Below are 18245 nucleotides of genomic sequence, written 5' to 3' on the forward strand. Positions count from 1 at the left end.
ATGGCATGGCGAATACAGAAAAATCAGGAAGAATCTGAAGGAAGAAAATCTTAAACAGATAGGAAGAGGGAATTAATTCTAACTCCATAGTGTGTCAGAATTGGAATCGTATCCTATGATTCCATTGCATTACTGTTGCAGTTTTTTATTACATGTGCTAGTAAATGAAGGTAAAATTCATAGTTATCATTCCACAGCATGGAACATCATTGTCAGCTAAGACTTTTATGGTCTTACTAAAAGTGTGATCTCACAAACGTCTCCAAATATTGTAACATGTACACACCTGAACTGGGTGGGTCTCACTTGACTGTGACAGTCAAAGAGGTAAAGGAGTGAGTTGGTAGAAGAAAGTAAGCAGCACCCAAAACAGATTATTGCCTGAACAATTTTATGTTTTTCTGGATGGACTATAAAATAGCCTAGCATACAAGGATCTGTCAAAAACTGTATTAATAGGGCCTCTGTGCCAAAGAATTGCTCTTTCCAAGAAGTTAACTCAAGTACAATATGTCAGTAGTAAACAGAGGAAATGTACATGAGTTGATTTTGTGTACCAGGTTCATCTCTGGCACCCTGAGCTCCCATTCCACACTCACCACTGATTTCTTTCCTTTTCTTTGTAAGGGTTCAACAAAGGCTAATTATGAAAAACCAGACTTCTTTGACTGAGTTTGTCCTACTGGGATTTACAGACAACCCAGAGCTTCAGGCCATGGATTTCATCTTTCTGTTCCTCACCTACATATTCAGTGTCATGGGCAACCTGACAATCATCACCCTCACCCTGCTGGACTCCCATCTCCAGAACCCTATGTATTGCTTCCTACGGAATTTCTCCTTCTTAGAAATTTCTTTCACTACTATTTTCATTCCAAGATTCCTTAGCAGCATCCTGACAGGAAATAATACCATCAGCTTTGCTGGCTGCTTCACTCAGTATTTCTTTGCCATATTCCTGGGGCCACAGAGTTTTACCTCCTGGCTGCTATGTCCTATGACCGCTATGTGGCCATCTGCAAACCACTGCATTACACAACCATCATAAACAGGAGAGCCTGCACCCAGCTGGTTCTCTGCTCTTGGCTGAGTGCTTTTCTAATCATCTTATCCCCCATCATCCTGACCAGCCAACTAGATTTCTGTGCCTCCAACGTGCTGAATCATTTTTACTGTGACAATGGACCACTCATGGAGATCTCCTGTTCAGACACCAGTCTCTTGGAGTTGGTTGACTTTATCTTAGCTTTTGGGACCTTAGTGGTTACCCTGGTGCTGGTAATGCTTTCATACACTTACATCATCAAAAAAAATTCTGAAGATTCCATCAGCACAACAAAGAAAAAAGGCCTTTTCCACATGTTCTTCCCATGTGATTGTCATCTCCATCTCTTGTGGTAGCTGCTTCTTCATTTACATTAAGCCCTCAGCAAAAGAAGGAATTACTTTCAACAAGGGAGTAGCAGTGCTGATTACTTCTGTTGTTCCCCTATTGAATCCCTTCATTTATACCCTACGGAACCAAGAAGTGAAAAAAGCCTTCAAGGGTATGGTCAGAAAAATTGTGAGTCTTTACTGCCACATAGAATTCATCCCATAAGAGAAAATTTGTGGATAAATATTAATCTCTTTTCACATACCATACTTTATTCAAATTCCTGGGCAAACAATGACGAATGAGACAGATTATCTTTTCTCTAAGATCTTACTCTCAATGGTGAGATGAAGACATGGAAAAAATATGATTCATAGTCTGTTGAGGGCAAATCCAAGACAAAGTGGTCCAACTTACACACTGAACAATTGGAGAAGGTAGAAACTAGTTGACATTCAAGTTGGTCTTCAAGTTTTTCTCCAAATGAATAAGCCTATAGTGATACTTTCCAAGATAGAGGTTATGAAAAGCTCAGTGTGTTGGAGCAACAATGAGAAGTTCAATGCCTCATAAGAAAAATATCCATAGGTGGATGGTATGAAAAGACTGGAAATGTAAGGTCCAAATTATCCAATGCTTACTATATTAAGCTAAAGTAAAAAATAATAATAATGCACTTAAAGTATTTCTATGCTAAGTTAAAGTTGACTCAGCAACTGAAAGGAGGTGATATGGAAAGAAATTTAGACACTTCTAGAAAAAGTCCAAAAATCTGGCCCAGTAAGGCCATTACACTGCAGATAGAGAAGAAAGATCAGATTGTATATACATTACTAAAGTGGTCTCAAGTTTTTGGGTGAGCAAAAATCATGACTTAGTACTTCAAATTGAGGCTAATTATTACTGAAGGAAATATTTAACGGGATGACAGAGAAAAAAGAGAAACCTGAAGATACTTGTAGACCATATAAATTAGAATGCTTACCAGAAGTATTCTTTGGAAAAACAAACACACACAACTATCAAAAATTTGGTAGACAAGTTGACTTGTTCTATGAATGAAAGATAACCTCTCTCCCCACCACTCTGTTCAATGTACTCAAACTCAAAGTAGCCAGATTGGCAGAACCTCAGGGTATGTATGGGGCTCCCAACACCAAGACTGATCTGCCCACTGTAGCTGATGTGCCCAGTCTGCTAATGGCAGAAACAAAAGCTGAGTCTATGACATGGCATCTGCTAGATCCATTGTCAATCAGCCAACTGCTAGTCTGTTCATTGCACAGGACTTTTTCGATTATACTGGGGGCAATAATTGTCTTCACTGGAGAAAACCTTCATTCTGGACATGAATTCCTTTTCCCAGCTCAGTATTATCATCCATGGGCAAACTGGATGCCTTATTTATCATCCTGTTATTATCCCACAATATCTTTTAAACAGGAATTAGTATTTTTACCAATGCTGTCCTTTGTGTCCGTTATGGTTATGTGTTCCTATGTGGGGAATATAATTATAGTGGTTTAAGCAATCCGTTTCCTAAGGACAGTCCTTATGCATGGGATACTCTGTGTGTAAATGGGTGGAGAACGCAAGTGCAATGTACCTTAGGATTAACGGGTGTCCCCCTTTGACATTTATTCCAATAACACTAGTCAACATTGGATATGTGATATCAAACTAATTTCAATAACCAAAAGAGAATCATATGAAAATTCCATTAGAACATCCAGGGTCAGATGGGTCACATTGAAGAGTATTTATCTCCTCATATGGTAGAGTAGAATTAGAAAAATCTTTACAAACCTGCCTGCCACAATGGCACAAATAACTGATAATGTTGCTGACGGAATGTCAGCTCAGCAAAAAACATTAACCTCTCTAGAAAAGGTGATCCTGGACAATCAGGTTGCATTAGGCTTCTTATTGGCACAACACGGAGGTGTATGTGGGGTGGCCAATACATCCCGTTGCTCTTGGATAAATACCTCTGGAATTGTAGAACAAGACATGCATGAAATTAGACAGCAAGCTGTTTATCAAAAAAAAAAAAACCCTCTTGCGATTGAGTCGATCTGAACTCATAGCAACTCCACAGCATTTCCAAGGAGAGCCTGGTGGATTCCAACTGCCAACCTTCTGATTAGCAGTTGTGGCTCTTAACCATTATGCCACCAGGGTTTACACTCTATTCCTCCTTTCCAAACCCCAGATTTATTTGGATGGCTACCCCAAGGGATAGGATCTTGGGCTCACTTGCTCCTGCAGGGCATTTTAATGATAATAATATTAATTGGATTAATCTCTATTTTATTCAAATGTTTGGTTGCTTGAATTAATAAATGCCAACACCCTAGATTATGTCCAACTTTGAAACCAATAAAGTATACTGATTCTGCCCACTGCTCCAGAATGATCTACAGAGATATAACCCTCACCTAAGACCCTGGTGAAGAAATGATGGTATTCAGTGAAAACCAGACTATGAATTTGAAATGTCTGCCATGGCTGCCATCTGGGAGCCCAGCAAAGCCTAGGGATCATCTTGTGATCATCAAGATACTTACAGTAATCAGTGATCAAAAGGAGGGATTGCTAAAGGGTTAACCTAACCACAGCAAGCCTTAACCACAAAAGGTCAACATGTTTGTCAGAATCTGAAAGCTTGAAACAATAGAAAACTACATCAACAAAGTGGAACAGTGTGTCCTAACCAGTTCAAAGAACAGTGGATGTGCCTGCCAAAACTAAATCAACAAGTTGCCCCAGGAAGCAAGTTAAAGATCTACCCAATATCATATTTAACCCACATAATAAATAAAAAACAATTATCATAAGACAGACTCAGGACCCCTGAACCAAGAGACAACATTGTTAGAAAAGAAAAACAAGAGAGGTTTACTCAATCATCATCTTAGTTCTTTGTCTTTACTTTAACCAATCGTAGTCTCTAAGTAATTTACTCATAATGAATCAGCACCTTCAAAATTGTATAAAAAGCACTCATAGATCGTACTTCTTTGGATATTGGCCTGTTTATATCCTAAGTGCTTGCAGTCATTTTCCCATTTTGTTTTCTGATATGTCACAATAAATATCTCCTTCTTCCACAAGGCTTTGGTGAAAGTTATTTCTCTACAACATGATTTTGCCCTCCAGTAACTTCTCAGGACCATGTTAGTCCTTCCTAAACAGTTCTATATGCTGTAATGCTATATAGCATTATCTTTCTCAAAAATCCGTATCTTTTACACTCATCCATTGAGTTTCTATCTAAAATCACACTGGGGACAAGTGAACAGATTGTTGACAGATGACTAAAAATAAGCTTTTGTACTCATGAGCCGATTGCCTTGGATCAACCCAAACAGAAATATTCTTTTCACCAAACAGAAGCTGAAAATTAAACACTGTGTATAGGCTCTTGGCCAAAGGCATTCATTGATACCTCCAAGACCATGTTCCTGTGTTCCACCCAATCTGAAAATCATTTTGTCAGAGAGAATCAGATTTTATAGGTCTTAAAGATCACATACCAATTGTCATTTGCATGTAAAAATTAAGGGACTAAGAGTGTAAGAGTAATGGGTGTGTCAGTGAGCAAGTGGAGGGGCAGTTCTGGGGCCTTTAAGAGGAACGACACAGGGCCCCCAGCCTTCCATCAGAGACGAGGTATCAGGGTACAAAGGACTGATGGGTAAGAAAATGGGCTGCTGAGGAAAATGCTAAGCCCTCCTCCAACTCTCATGTTACTTGAGCAATGGGAGATCACCACAGCAATAGAAGACAAATGTCCACACTGCAATCATTTTGCTCTTGAGGAGTATTATATACATGAGTCAAAAAAGGCCTTTGCGCATTGGCCCTGACTTGTTTATTTCTTCAAAGCCTGTTTAGCCGGAAAGTCCATCAGGACAAAACTCAAATTTGTACATACACATTTGCTTGAAAAATAGCTCAAATAAGCAGATTTTTAGCCACTTAGAGCCTGTCTGCTTTTCATACCCCAGGAAACTGCATCCAACATCTGCTAGTCCTGTTGTTGTTGCTGTTGTTGTTAGGTGCCATCGAGCCAGTTCTGACTCATAGCGACCCTATAGGACAGAGTAGAACTGCCCCATAGGGTTTGCAAGGAGCAGCTGGTGGATTTGAACTGCCTACGTATTGGTTAACAGCTAAGCTCTCAACCACTACGCCACCAGGGCTTCTCTGCTAGCCCTAGATAAGACAAAATCCTGTAGTTATAAGGGCTCTAGGATGCTGCTATCTTTCGGAAATCTCCAACCCAGAGACTCCCCACCTTGCTGCAAGAGGACATCACCTGAGGACACCTAAGCTCCCCACCCCCCTCTTCTCCTCTTCCCCCAGGGTTTTTCCTGCCCTCTTCCCCTTCTGGTGGTCCCTTGCAGCACTTGCAGCTGCAAGACCTCCTTTGTGGAGGGCTACCTCTTGTGTGCTGTCAGTGAGTAAGGCCCCCATAAATAGCTTGTTAGGCAATGGGTATCTCATGGTCATATCTCTTTTCTTGATCAGTCCCAAATTCCCTCATACTCACTATAAGGAGGCATACAGTGTTACGAACATTAAGCAAATTTTGAAAAAAAAAAAAAAAGTTGCCATAGAGTTGATGCCAACTCATAGAGACCGCTCATGTGTCAGAGTGGAACTGTGCTTCAGAGGGTTTTCAATAACAAGTTTTTAGTAAGTGGACTACCAGACCTTTCTTCCAAGGTGCCTCTGATGCCAACCTTTCAGTTAGCAGACGAGGAGTGATTAACCGGGGACACTAAGCAAATAATGAAGGTATATTGTTTAGCATTATGCCCGGGGATATAGTAAACTGCTCAAAACATTTGTTATTGTTATATTTCCTGTGTTTATATTTTAATCATTATTATAGCAGTTCCCATAAGGCTTTTGTCCTATACTGATGCTCTCGTGTTAGCTTCCTCAGAGTCTCTTTGGACTGTCTTTCTCAATCACCTAATTAAAGTTCAATTCCAGAGTTCTCAACAAATAGGGTTCATTAGCATGTTCTGAATGTAGGTCTCCTGGATCTTTTACTTCTTTCTTCAATTGATGATGCTGAGTGAGGTCTCCTCCAAATAGAACATTTAAAATATATGACCTTCACTCTGGTGTAAAATCAGCAAAGAAGCACATATCCAAGCTTGGAGGAGTCAAAACAGAGCAAATGAAGGTGGTATGCTTCCCAGAATTTTATTATCATTACTGTAAACCTGCTTTTCACTATTATAGGGAATGCTAAAATGAACATCTTTGTAAAATTATTACCGCATACTTATCATAGAATTTATGTGGAATATGAATGTTAAATTTAAGACAATAACATAGACCAAAAGTTAATTAACAGGAAGTACACAGGCCAGGATATTCCGGTCACTAGCTGACAAAGCCTCGTTGCATACAGTCCAGTGACTAAGACATTCTTGGGGACAACAGCAAGGACAGGTCTCTCATGTTCCAGATAAGCACGCGGCCTGGGGTGTGGGAAGGAGGGCATAAGATTTCTTTCTTTCTGGGATCTTAGAATATCAGAACAACATGAAATAACCCAAAGGATTTTTGATATGTAAGACTTCTTTCTTGAGGGAAGCACTAACTTTCTCAAACAGAACATTATGACCATAACCTGGTGGCCTTTTTCCTAGTTCTGTGTTGGCACTACTCCTGTATCCCAAGGAAAATGACCCAGCCCATCCTGAAGGCTTCAAGACTACAGGAAGAGGATCCAGGTGCAGATGAACACTTCTCAGTGTCAGTGGGGAGAATTAAAAGTGCTTCCTAAAAGCCCTTCCTGAAATCATTGGGTATCTAAGGTGTCTCTTTCCATCAGTGACAGGCAGCTCAGGATCTGAAAACTAAACACAATAGGTGGTTCTGGGCCTAAACGTTACACACATGAGTCATTTGTGAAATGCTATATTCTCCTTACCCTCAATAACAAAGAGAATAAATACAGATTTTTATTATCTGGTGATAGAAGAGCACCAGCCATGAACAAGGAAATCTCAAAATGTAACCTTACTGATAGAGACCTAAACTTTCAGCTCTTGAAATCTGAGCAGAAAACAATAACACATGTGACTCACAGGCCAGTTGTCAGTGGGGAAGAGAAAACAAATGATAAAGTCAATTTACAAATTTAACCAACTTCACCCTAGACTGACTCTTGAAATTTCCTATTACTTGCTAGACAAAAAAGCTAGGGGAAAATGTACAATTTGTATGGTAAATAACCAAGGATAAAGGTGTAAATGGGGATGAAATTAAGGAGCAAAAAAGAATGAGAAAGGTACTACCTTTTTTCATATATTTAATAAATATGTATTTTGCCCACATTGTGTTTTTACCACTGCTATTTTTTTTTATTGGGGGATGGAAGCCCTGGTGGTGTAGCGGTTAAGTGCTATAGCTGCTAACCAAGAGGTCAGCAGTTTGAACCCGCCAGGTGCTCCTTGGAAACTCTATGGGGCAGTTCTACTCTGTCCTATAGGGTCGCTACGAGTCGGCATCGACTCGACGGCAGTGGGTTTGGTTCTTTTTTTTTTATTGGGGGATAACTGGAATGCCAAAAAAAGATAAATTTATACATAAAGAGCCCAGCACAAATACGACACCACAATCTTTGAATGAATGTTCATTTTCTTGCCCTTCCCCTGCTCTTTAGGAACTAACAATCAGTTTTTGGGAAGATAAGATGCACCCATGAACTAGAAAATGTTTAAGGTCTAAAGAGAATGCATCATTATGTTCATGCCCATATTAGAGCCAGAGATCTCTGCATGTATCCTGTGTCACAGATATTCACGGTATTTTGATCAAACGTCCACGTAGCATCTCACAAATGCTAAGCACATTTTGACTACACAGACTGCCTTTCTCAGATAATAGTGCTTAAAAGTCTGACTCCACTGACTTGCACAAGGAGATCCACTGGAAGTGAAGGAAGAGGCAACCTCCCCCATATGCTTATTGCTTCTCCCAGCCTTGTGGTACAGAAGCAGAGAGACTCTAGTGGCATGAGGCACATATTTTTCAGTCAATACAAGGACTATCTTCCAATTAAAAGTTTTCCTGAAAATACTAGAAATCCACTTTTACATGTATATGGCTACATACTCAGGAACATAAATTTGGGTAAATGGCCTATTAATCGCTGAATTTCTTTCAACTGGTTTCTAACAGGAAGCTTGGATTAGCAAAACTGCCAGTTTTTATTAGACAATATTTATAACAGTCATTATTTTTCAAAAGGAAATTTCCTAAGACATTTAATCAGAAAACTTATCATAAAGTTTAGAAATTTAAAGAAGTTTCATCACAAAGTGGAAACATGCTGCGATCTGTTTTAATACATTAAGTTTAATTTAACAGAAAAAGTATTTAAAAGAAAATGGATTTAGAGAGTTAAAGACAGGGCTAAAAATGAAATAAAAATTGGAGGCTAGAAATCTCAATTTGAGAGACAGCATGAGAGACGTGAAAGATAAGACATTTTACTGATTTGGACACTAAAACAGAGAAAGAACTTTTGAAGGATGCATGTTTAAGGGAAAGAAGAACAACCAGAATGAGAGACCCATCATTAGGGGCCACAGTTAAAGGAGAAAAAATTAGGATGGGGCTGTAAATTTAAAGGCAGGTATTAAGAAGATATTAGGGAAAAAAAATCAAAGAACATGTGGAGGCAAAAAATAAATATGTAGAAATTTTCAAAAGAGTATGCAGTTAGTGCTTAAAAGTATGTTAAGAAATACAGAAGAGAGCAAAATTAGAAGGATTTGCAAACTGCGTGATCCTGCTCAAATCACTGAACTTTTCCGAGCCTCAGTTTCACAGCTTCATTATCCACACTATCTCATCTGTAAATTTGAGATAATAATCCTAGTCTCTGTCTCTGGGTGACGATGGAAACCAGGACAGCAGGAGAGTTAAGTGTGTAGGTTCTGAAGTAGGAAGCTCTGGATCAGAATCCTGGCTGTAGGATTTAAAACAATTTATCAACCTCTCCAAACTCTAGTTTCCTGCTCTGCAAAATGCTAATAATAATGACATCTACCTTAAGTGATTATTATGGGAATCAAAATAATCACAGTGCTTGGCACATATTAAGCCTTCAATTAATGTTAGTTATTATTTATTATTATCATGGTGATCACCACAGAAAGCTATACACAGGAGAATGCTTTTTAATTCATAAAATGCTGGAAATGTTACTATTTTCTATTTTCAAGAGTCAGAAAGAGGTTACATTAGACACAAGAAGAGCCATCTGTTCTTTTGAACACAAGTATGAGAAGATGAGTTTAAGGACAGAAATGTCTTGAAAAAGGAAGGAAGATGAGTTTCATACCAGTGGGACTTGTACTAATTATTAATAAAATGTAGGAGAGTGACCTACTGGAAATGGCTTTGAGAACGGATTGAGGATTTGAAAACTAGGACAGGGCTTAGATTAATCATTGTGGGGGAAATCCTGGGAAACCACAGAAGAATAAAATTTTCTCAACAACCAGCTAAAATCAGGCAACTGGAATTCACAATCGTAGGTTAGCAAGCGTTCAGGGATTCCCAAGCAGTCTTCCTTGTCTCAAAGAAAAAGGAAAAAGAAAAAATTATATACATCTCCTCCCAGAGGATTGGTGATTGATCCATCGGGAAAGCCAGAAAGATAAAGAGACACAAGTCCAGCATGGTGGACAGAGAAGCTTTGAAATAATGAGCTGTGGCATCAAAGCTGGTAAGGAGTCAGGTATAGCTACCAGGGGGTTCTAGGACTGAATCTGAGGTATGAGAGATAGAGAGTCCAGAGGTCCTTGTGTGAAGCGAGAACTGCAGGTTAAAAGAAGAAATGGCTGAGTTTGTTCTATATGGGAATGGGGAACCAAGATCAAGATCATAGAAATGGAGCTAAAATATTTGATAATGAGTCCCAGGGGTAGCCATGTTACTCACTGGTTGATATAAAAAAAAAAAAAAAAAAAAAAATTTTTTTTTAAAAGGAGGGTGAGAAATAGTGAGGTCAATAACATGGATGTCAATTAAGGTTCATACAAATGAGTCCATGAGAGCCAAAGTACGACCTTGCATATATTTCACAGGAACTCACAGATGATCTCAAGAATAGATTTTGATGCATTGACCATTAATGAGAGAAGACCAGACAAGTGGTGGCATGACATCAAGAACATCATACATGAAGAAAGCAAGAGGTCATTTAAAAGATAGGAAAGAAAGAAAAGACCAAAATGGATGTCAGAAGAGACTCTGAAACTTGCTCTTGAATATCAAGTAGCTAAGGCAAATGGAAGAAACGATGAAGTAGAAGAACAGAAGATTTCAAAGGGCAGCTCAAGAAGACAAAATGAAGTATTATAATGACATGTACAAAAACCTAGAGATAGAAAACCAAAAGGGAAGAACACAGTCTGCATTTCTCAAGCTGAAACAATGCAAGAAAAAATTCAAGCCATGAGTTGCAATATTGAAGGATTCTATGGGGAAAATATTAAATGGCTCAGGAAGTATCAAAACAAGATAGATGGAATACACAGAATCGCTACACCAAAAAGAATTGGTCGAGGTTCAATCATTTCATTTCAGGAGGTACCATATGAACAGGAACCAGTGGTACTCAAGGAAGAAGTCCAAGCTGCACTGAAGGCATTGGTGAAAAACAAGGCTCCGGGAATTGACAAATACTAATCGAGATTTTTCGACAAATGAATCCAGCACTGGAAGTACCCTTTCATCTATGTCAAGAAGTTTGGAAGACAGCTAGCTGGCCAACAGAGTGAAAGAGATATATATTTATGCCTATTCCCAAGAAAGGCGATCCCACCAATTGTGGAAATTATCGAACAATATCATTAATATGACATGCAAGTAATATTTTCCTGAAGATCATTCAAAAGCAGCTGCAGTATATCAACAGGGAACTGTCAGAAATTCAAGCCGGATTCAGAAGAGGATGCAGAACCAGGGATATCATGGCTATGTCAGATGGGTCCTGGCTGAAAGCAGAGAATACCAGAAAGATGTTTACCTGTGTTTAATAAACTATGCAAAGGCATTTGACTGTGTGGATCATAACAAATTATAGACAACATTGTGAAGAATGGGAATTCCAGAACACTTAATTGTGCTCATCAGGAACTTGTACATAGATCAAGAGGCAGTCATTCGAACAGAACAAGGGAATACTGTGTGGTTTAAAGTCAGGAAAGGTGTACATCAGGGTTGTATCCTTTCACCATACCTCTTCAATCTGTATACTGAGCAAATAACCCAAGAAGCTGGGCTATATGAAGAAGAACAGGGCATCAGGATTGGAGCAAGACTCATTAACAACCTGCGTTATGCAGATGACACAACCTTGCTTGCTGAAAGTGAAGAGGACTTGAAGCACTTACTGATGAAGATCAAACACCACAGCCTTCAGTATGAATTACACCTCAACATGAAGAAAATAAAAACTGTTACAACTGCACCAATAAGCAACATCATGATAAACGGAGAAATGACTGAAGTTGTCAAGGATTTCATTTTACTTGGATCCACAATTAACACCCATGGAAGCAGAAATCAAGAAATCAAAAGACGCGTTGCATTGTGCAAATCTGCTACAAAACACCTCTTTAAAGTGTTGAAAAGCAAAGATGTCTCCTTGAAGACTAAGATGCGCCTACCCAAAGCCATGGTGTTTTCAGCTGCCTCATATGCATGTGAGAGCCAGACAATGAATAATGAAGACTGAAGAATTGATGCCTTTGAATTGTGGTGCTGGAGAATAATATTGAATAAACCATGGACTGCCGAAAGAATGAACAAATCCGTCTTGGAAGAAGTAGAACCAGAGTGCTCCTTAGAAGCAAGAATGGAGGGACTACGTCTCACATACTTTGGACATGTTGTCATGAGGGACCAGTCCCTGGAGAAAGACATCATGCCTGGTAAAGTAGAGGGTCAGTGAAAAAGAGGAAGGCACTCAATGAGATGGATTGACACAATGGCTGCAACAATGAGCTTAAGTATAACAATGATTGTGAGGATGACACAGGACCAGGCAATGTTTGGTTCTGTTGTACAAAGGGTCTGTATGGGTCAGAACCAACTCAATGGCACCTAAAACAACAACAAAGGAAGCTTACAATGTTTGATTTCAGTTATATTTTTCTACCCCAAACAAATTAATTTTTTTTTTTAATAAACATGGATGTAGAAGAAATACGGTAGTAGGAATCTGATTGAAAAGAAATCTATTCCTATACTGAAACCATCAAAGATGGAAGAACTGGGACCTGAAGGAAGGCAGACAAGGGTAGCAAAGATTCAGAGACTGAGAATATTAGCGATGATGGTCCATAAATTCAAAAAATCAAAGGGAAATTGGGGGCATCTTCGGTTACAATTTTTTCGGTTACAATAGTTATCATGATGTTGCTGACTGTACCCTAAAATCTCTTCAACTTTGAAGCAATCATTTTTCTTCTAAGACAGACAGAGTGGTGGAAATGAGACATTACTTGTAAGTTAGCAGACAAAAATTATCAAAAGTAGGAGCAATGTTCTTATGCTGAGCAAAATAAGACAGTCCCAAAAGGACAAATACTGTATCATCTCACTTATATGAAATAAGTAAATATATAGAAAACAAAGATTATCAGTGGTTACCAGGTAGCGAAAGAGAAAGGGAAAAATTTTATTTGGGGGGCATTGAAGTTATGTAAATGCTGATGGGCCCTTTTTTGGATAAGGATAGTGATAATACTAGCACAACATGAAAAATGTAATCAGTGTCATGGAGATATAAGTGTGGAAGTTGTGGTGGCAGATATTTTGGTGTTGTAATGGATTGAATTTTGTCCCCAAAAAATGTGCATCAACTTGCCTAGGCCATGTCATCAAACATAGGGTATATTAATGCTCAGTGTAGCTATAATTCATCATGTGTCAGAGCAGTCTCTGAAACTTCTAAAAATAGTTCTTCTACAGTATATTTGATCTAGCAGTTCCATTTGCAGAGTAGATCCCTACCCATTACATTTACAGGGCTTGTGTCACAGAAAGTAAGTGAATCTTCTTCTGATCACAGTCCCAAAGTAACCAGTACACACTGAGACACAAAAAAGTTTAGTACTCCTACTCTATGAGGTTTTAGAGCTCCAAGGGATCTGATGTTTGTGATAGTGGGATTGAAGGTAGCTATAGGGACATCAGTATTAATTAGAAAGCTACTGTCTGCCAATATTATTTATAAATAGTTCCCCCTGAGAAGTTAAAGGGAGCAAAGAGAATTGTCAGGTAATAATGACTCCCTCAAAACAGCATCACTGAACACATTGTGTCCTGTTTTTTAGCCAATATGAGATGCTGGTTCTTCCAAAGGGCCTTCACTTTGCAATATTCTATATGCATTCTTATTCTTAGAACACAGAGGACTTTTCTGTCTTGTTTTCATTTCAGTGATCACTTGTTTTGCCTGGAGGGTCAATGTTTGCATTCATATATAGCTTGCTTACCTTCTAGGGCTCTTCGAAAATGTTCACTCATATGGTAGATCTTCTAAACAGGTATTAGCTTATTAGTTTTTTTTTTTTTTTTTTTTGGCTGAGTCCCCAGTTTTCAGTCTGAACCCATTTACTCAAAGAAAGGATAAGGCTACCTTTACCTGAGCTATTTGGTCCACTCCAGAACACTGGCCAAAATATTCCTGAAGTCTATTTTAAAGTATCTATTTGTTGATTTTTTTGTTTATTTGTTTGCTTGTTTGTTTTTATGATTCTGAATCTGTATACAATCTACCCTTAGGCAAAAATGTTTATTATCAATAAATATTCATATATTTAAAATCTAGATTAACACATTTCCTACTTTTCTTACTCCCAAGGCCAGTTTGGAATTACAGAGCTAGGATGTTTAAATCCTTCCCTAGTCTTTCCCACCCTGCAGCCTGTAGCTATTTTTCCCCACTCAAGGAGCTAACAATTAAGAGAATTAGTTACTGTATATGTGGTAGTCAAAAAATATCCAACAAATCATAAATTCTGCAGTGAATTTCCATCTTCCTGAGGTTTAGAAAATCCTTGGTGACATCCCTCAACTCAACTCTAAACCAGGGTTTTAGCTCAGCATTTGCAAATCTGTCGGCTTGAGCAGGCAAGGAAAGGAGAAATTGATACAGAAAACGTTACTAAAGATTTCCTATGGTCTGGTGCAGAAGGAGGTCCATGGGGGTGGGGGAGAGAGTGACACCATGAGTTACCGCATTGGGTGACACCAACCCCAGTGAAAGCATTGCTTCCATACGTCGAAAATCATCCCTAATCCAATCACAGACCACAACTGCCATCACACAAGACAAAACCCCAATCATCTCTTTTGACTGACCTCTTTGCTTCCCATCTTGGCTGTCCCTAGAAGCCTTTCCTTAATGGAAACTGGAGAGACTTCAAAATTGTTCATTGACAATAGGACAGAGTAGAGCTGCACCCATAGGGTTTCCTAGGCTGAAATCTTTACAGGAGCAGATCACCAGGTCATTTCTCCCACTGAGCAACTGGTGGGCTCCAACTGCTGAACTTCCGGTAAACAGCCGAGCACTTGACCATTGCCCCACCAAGGCTCCGTCATATACTGGCATATACTGGAGGCATAGCAAATATTTACTAAATTATTGGGTTTTACCCTTTACAAACAGAATCCTTTAAACAGAGTGTATTAAATATGAGCAAAGAAATGTATCTCTGTAGTAGAATTTCTACCTGAGCAGCAGGAGATTTGGAAACCCTGGTGGTGTAGTGGTTAAGTGCTACAGTTGCTAAAGGGTCACAGTTCGAATCTGCCAGGTGCTCCTTGGAAACTCTATGGGGCAGCTCTACCCTGTCCTATAGGGTCGCTATGAGTAGGTTGTTTTGGGTTTTTTTAATAGGAGATTTGAGAACATATTTAGGGGAACACAGGCATTAGAAAGTCTTTCACAGAAGGTTTTTTTTTCAGTGACTCTCGAATTATATTTTTAATTGGCCAAACATACCCCTTCTGAGGAAGAGAAAAAATGTCCAAATGCTCACTGAATATTCCTCCCTTGACCTTCTCTTTTGAAATTCAATTTCTGTTTACTCACTTCATCTGCCAGTGTGATAAAAAGATCAAGCACCAAGTACACAGTCACTCTGGGTGTGGAAAAACAGCATGATAATATTTGTTCTTCAAATAACTTATTTAGTTACATTGATCTGTTCAACTCTTTACTATCTCTAATCAATGTTCTAGGCTTCTGCTATCCAATAGCCACTAGCCATATGTGGCTATAAGCATTTAAAAAGATATTAGTCCAAATCGCGATGTGCTGTAACCATAAAATACACATGAGATTTGAAAACTTAGTAATAAAACTATAAATTATCTTATTAATGAATTAATACTGATAACATGTTGAATTAGTAATATTTTGTATTCATTCAGTCAACTAAAATATTAACTTTTTACCCATTTCTTTTTACTTTTTTGATGTTATGATTTGAATATATAAATTACAAATGTAGATCCATAGAAATGTATTTCTATCTAATGAGTCCTCTACCCAGAGAAAATAAAAAAGATTCTCCTCATAAGACTCAATTAGTTTAGTTTCGAATGGTTTTCACTCTTTTTTCAATATTCTCCACAAATATCTATGAAGTAAGTTTATGCTCCATGGATCTGAGAAAATGCAACTCTTGACGAGGTTAGTAGCATCAGCTGCCACCAAATACAGAGTTTCCACATTGTAAGACCTGATTTCCAGACATCATGATAGAAAAAGGAACTTTAACCTTGGTTTAAGAGACAAAGAGTTTGCAGGTAGGTGATACTGCTACGGAAAGAAGGGAAATACAAAAAGAAAAACTTAAAGGAATGTTTAGTAGTGGTAATTGAGATAAATGGAATATAGATAGAAAAATGCATGCTTGCATAACAAATGCGAGACAGACAGACAGAAACAGCGAGAGGTACAGAGAGATTTAAAGAGATCAGAGGAGTTGGTTCTGTGTGTCAAGAACATCACCATATGTCTTAGGCTGGGTTCTCTAGAGAAGCAAAACCAGTAAATTGTATAAATATCTATATAAAGAGATTTATATCAAGGAAATGTCTCACACAGTTGTAGAGGCTGGAATGTCCCAAATCAGTAGGCCAGGCTCCTCCTGATTCACATAGCCACAGGGGCTGGCGAACGCAAGATCTGCAGGTCATAAAACAGGGCACTTGTTTACAGGCTGGGAAGGATGACTAATGCCGACATTGGCAGGCAAGACCACAGGTAAACTGCTACCTCAAGTCCCAAGAGCCGGAGGTCAGATGAACAGGATCTAGCTGCAGGATCCAGAGTGAGCAAAAGCCCATGAGCCTTGCCAGAAAATCCATCTATACTGGATGCAGGCCACACCCCCAAGGAAACTCCCTTTCAACTGGTTGGCTACTCACAGCAGATCTTGTCATGGAGATGATCACATTATATCAAATCTCATCATGGAATTGATCACACCATAAAACTGCCAATCTACATCATAACTGCCAAGCAACTGAGAATCATGCCCCAGCCAAGTTGACACACAATCTTAATGATCACAACCCACCCCTTGTCAACTTGGCACTTGCACACATCTCCTTAAACCATACATAATTTCTGAAAAAACACAATTGTAAAGTCATATTTGTGTCTAACGTGATACAACTAACACATATACAATCGAAAACGCACTAGATTTGTTTTCATCTTATACTTTATAAGTGAAGAAAACAAAAATATTTGATGCACACATACAAGGAAGACATACTCATAATAATTATAGTCCGCATTTCTGTAACTGGTTATGCGGTCATAACTGGTATTTAGAACTACCTTCTTCTACTACCCATTCTGTATTCTCTTTGCTCTCAGCAAGCACCTCAGCTGCTCATGGTTCTTTGCCTGGTGGGGTGATCCAAACTTTCATTCCTGAAGGGTCTGAGCCATTTGGAGTCATGGTGGAACTGGGTTGCTGTAGTTTCCCATTGACGTTAATCACAAGGCATGGTAGTACTAAGAGACACCCTAAGGGATCTCCTGCATTCCAGACAACTCTTCTTTACCTCCATTATGTAATATCAACCTGATTTCCTCTTGGTAATCAGGATCAATCACACCAGTCAATATGGTAACTCCCCTTATTGCCTGTTAAGCCAGAGACATAAGGAACCCAAAGTGGCCAGGTCGCATTCTTAACTTCCAATTCAATGGAATTATACATGTGGTTCCAGATGGGAGCATTCCTCTCTTTGAAAGTAAGAACTCTAGACCCACAGAGCATAGGATTGCGGTGACAGGAAGCAAAAATTTTGCTTCTCTAGGGTTCACTAGGGATAATAGTGAGTGGTGCCACTCCTATTTCTACCCTTTGATTCCTGGACCCATGAATCCTGGCTATAGAAGAAACAGTACCATGTATTGGACTCCGGATTACAGTATCTACAGGCTCCTGGAGAACACTGCCCCAACCCTGCAAGGAATTACCACCTAGCTGATGCTATAACTGTGCGTTTAGAAGGCCAGCCCATCATTCTGTCAAGGTAGCTGCTTCAGAATGATGGGGAACATGGTAAGACCAGTGAATTCCAAGAGCATGGGCCCATTACCACACTTCTATTGCTGTGAAGTGAGTCCCTTGATTCAAGGTGATGCTGTGTGGGATACCATGATGGCGGATAAGACATTTGATAAGTCCACAAACAGTAGTTTTAGCAGAAGCATTGCATGCAGGGAAGGCAAAGCTATATCCAGAGTAAACGCCTATTCCAGTAAGAACGAACTGCTGCCCTTTGC

General features: G+C 39.1%; 1 pseudogene; it reads left to right on the forward strand.

Annotated features, from left to right (window-relative positions):
• The first annotated feature begins 646 nt into the window (after positions 1–646).
• LOC126076404 (olfactory receptor 6C4-like) lies at positions 647–1600 on the forward strand (annotated as a pseudogene).
• Positions 1601–18245: the final 16645 nt, after the last annotated feature.

Source organism: Elephas maximus, chromosome 4 (genome assembly GCF_024166365.1).
Source record: "Elephas maximus indicus isolate mEleMax1 chromosome 4, mEleMax1 primary haplotype, whole genome shotgun sequence".
In the NCBI taxonomy this organism is placed as follows: domain Eukaryota; kingdom Metazoa; phylum Chordata; class Mammalia; order Proboscidea; family Elephantidae; genus Elephas; species Elephas maximus.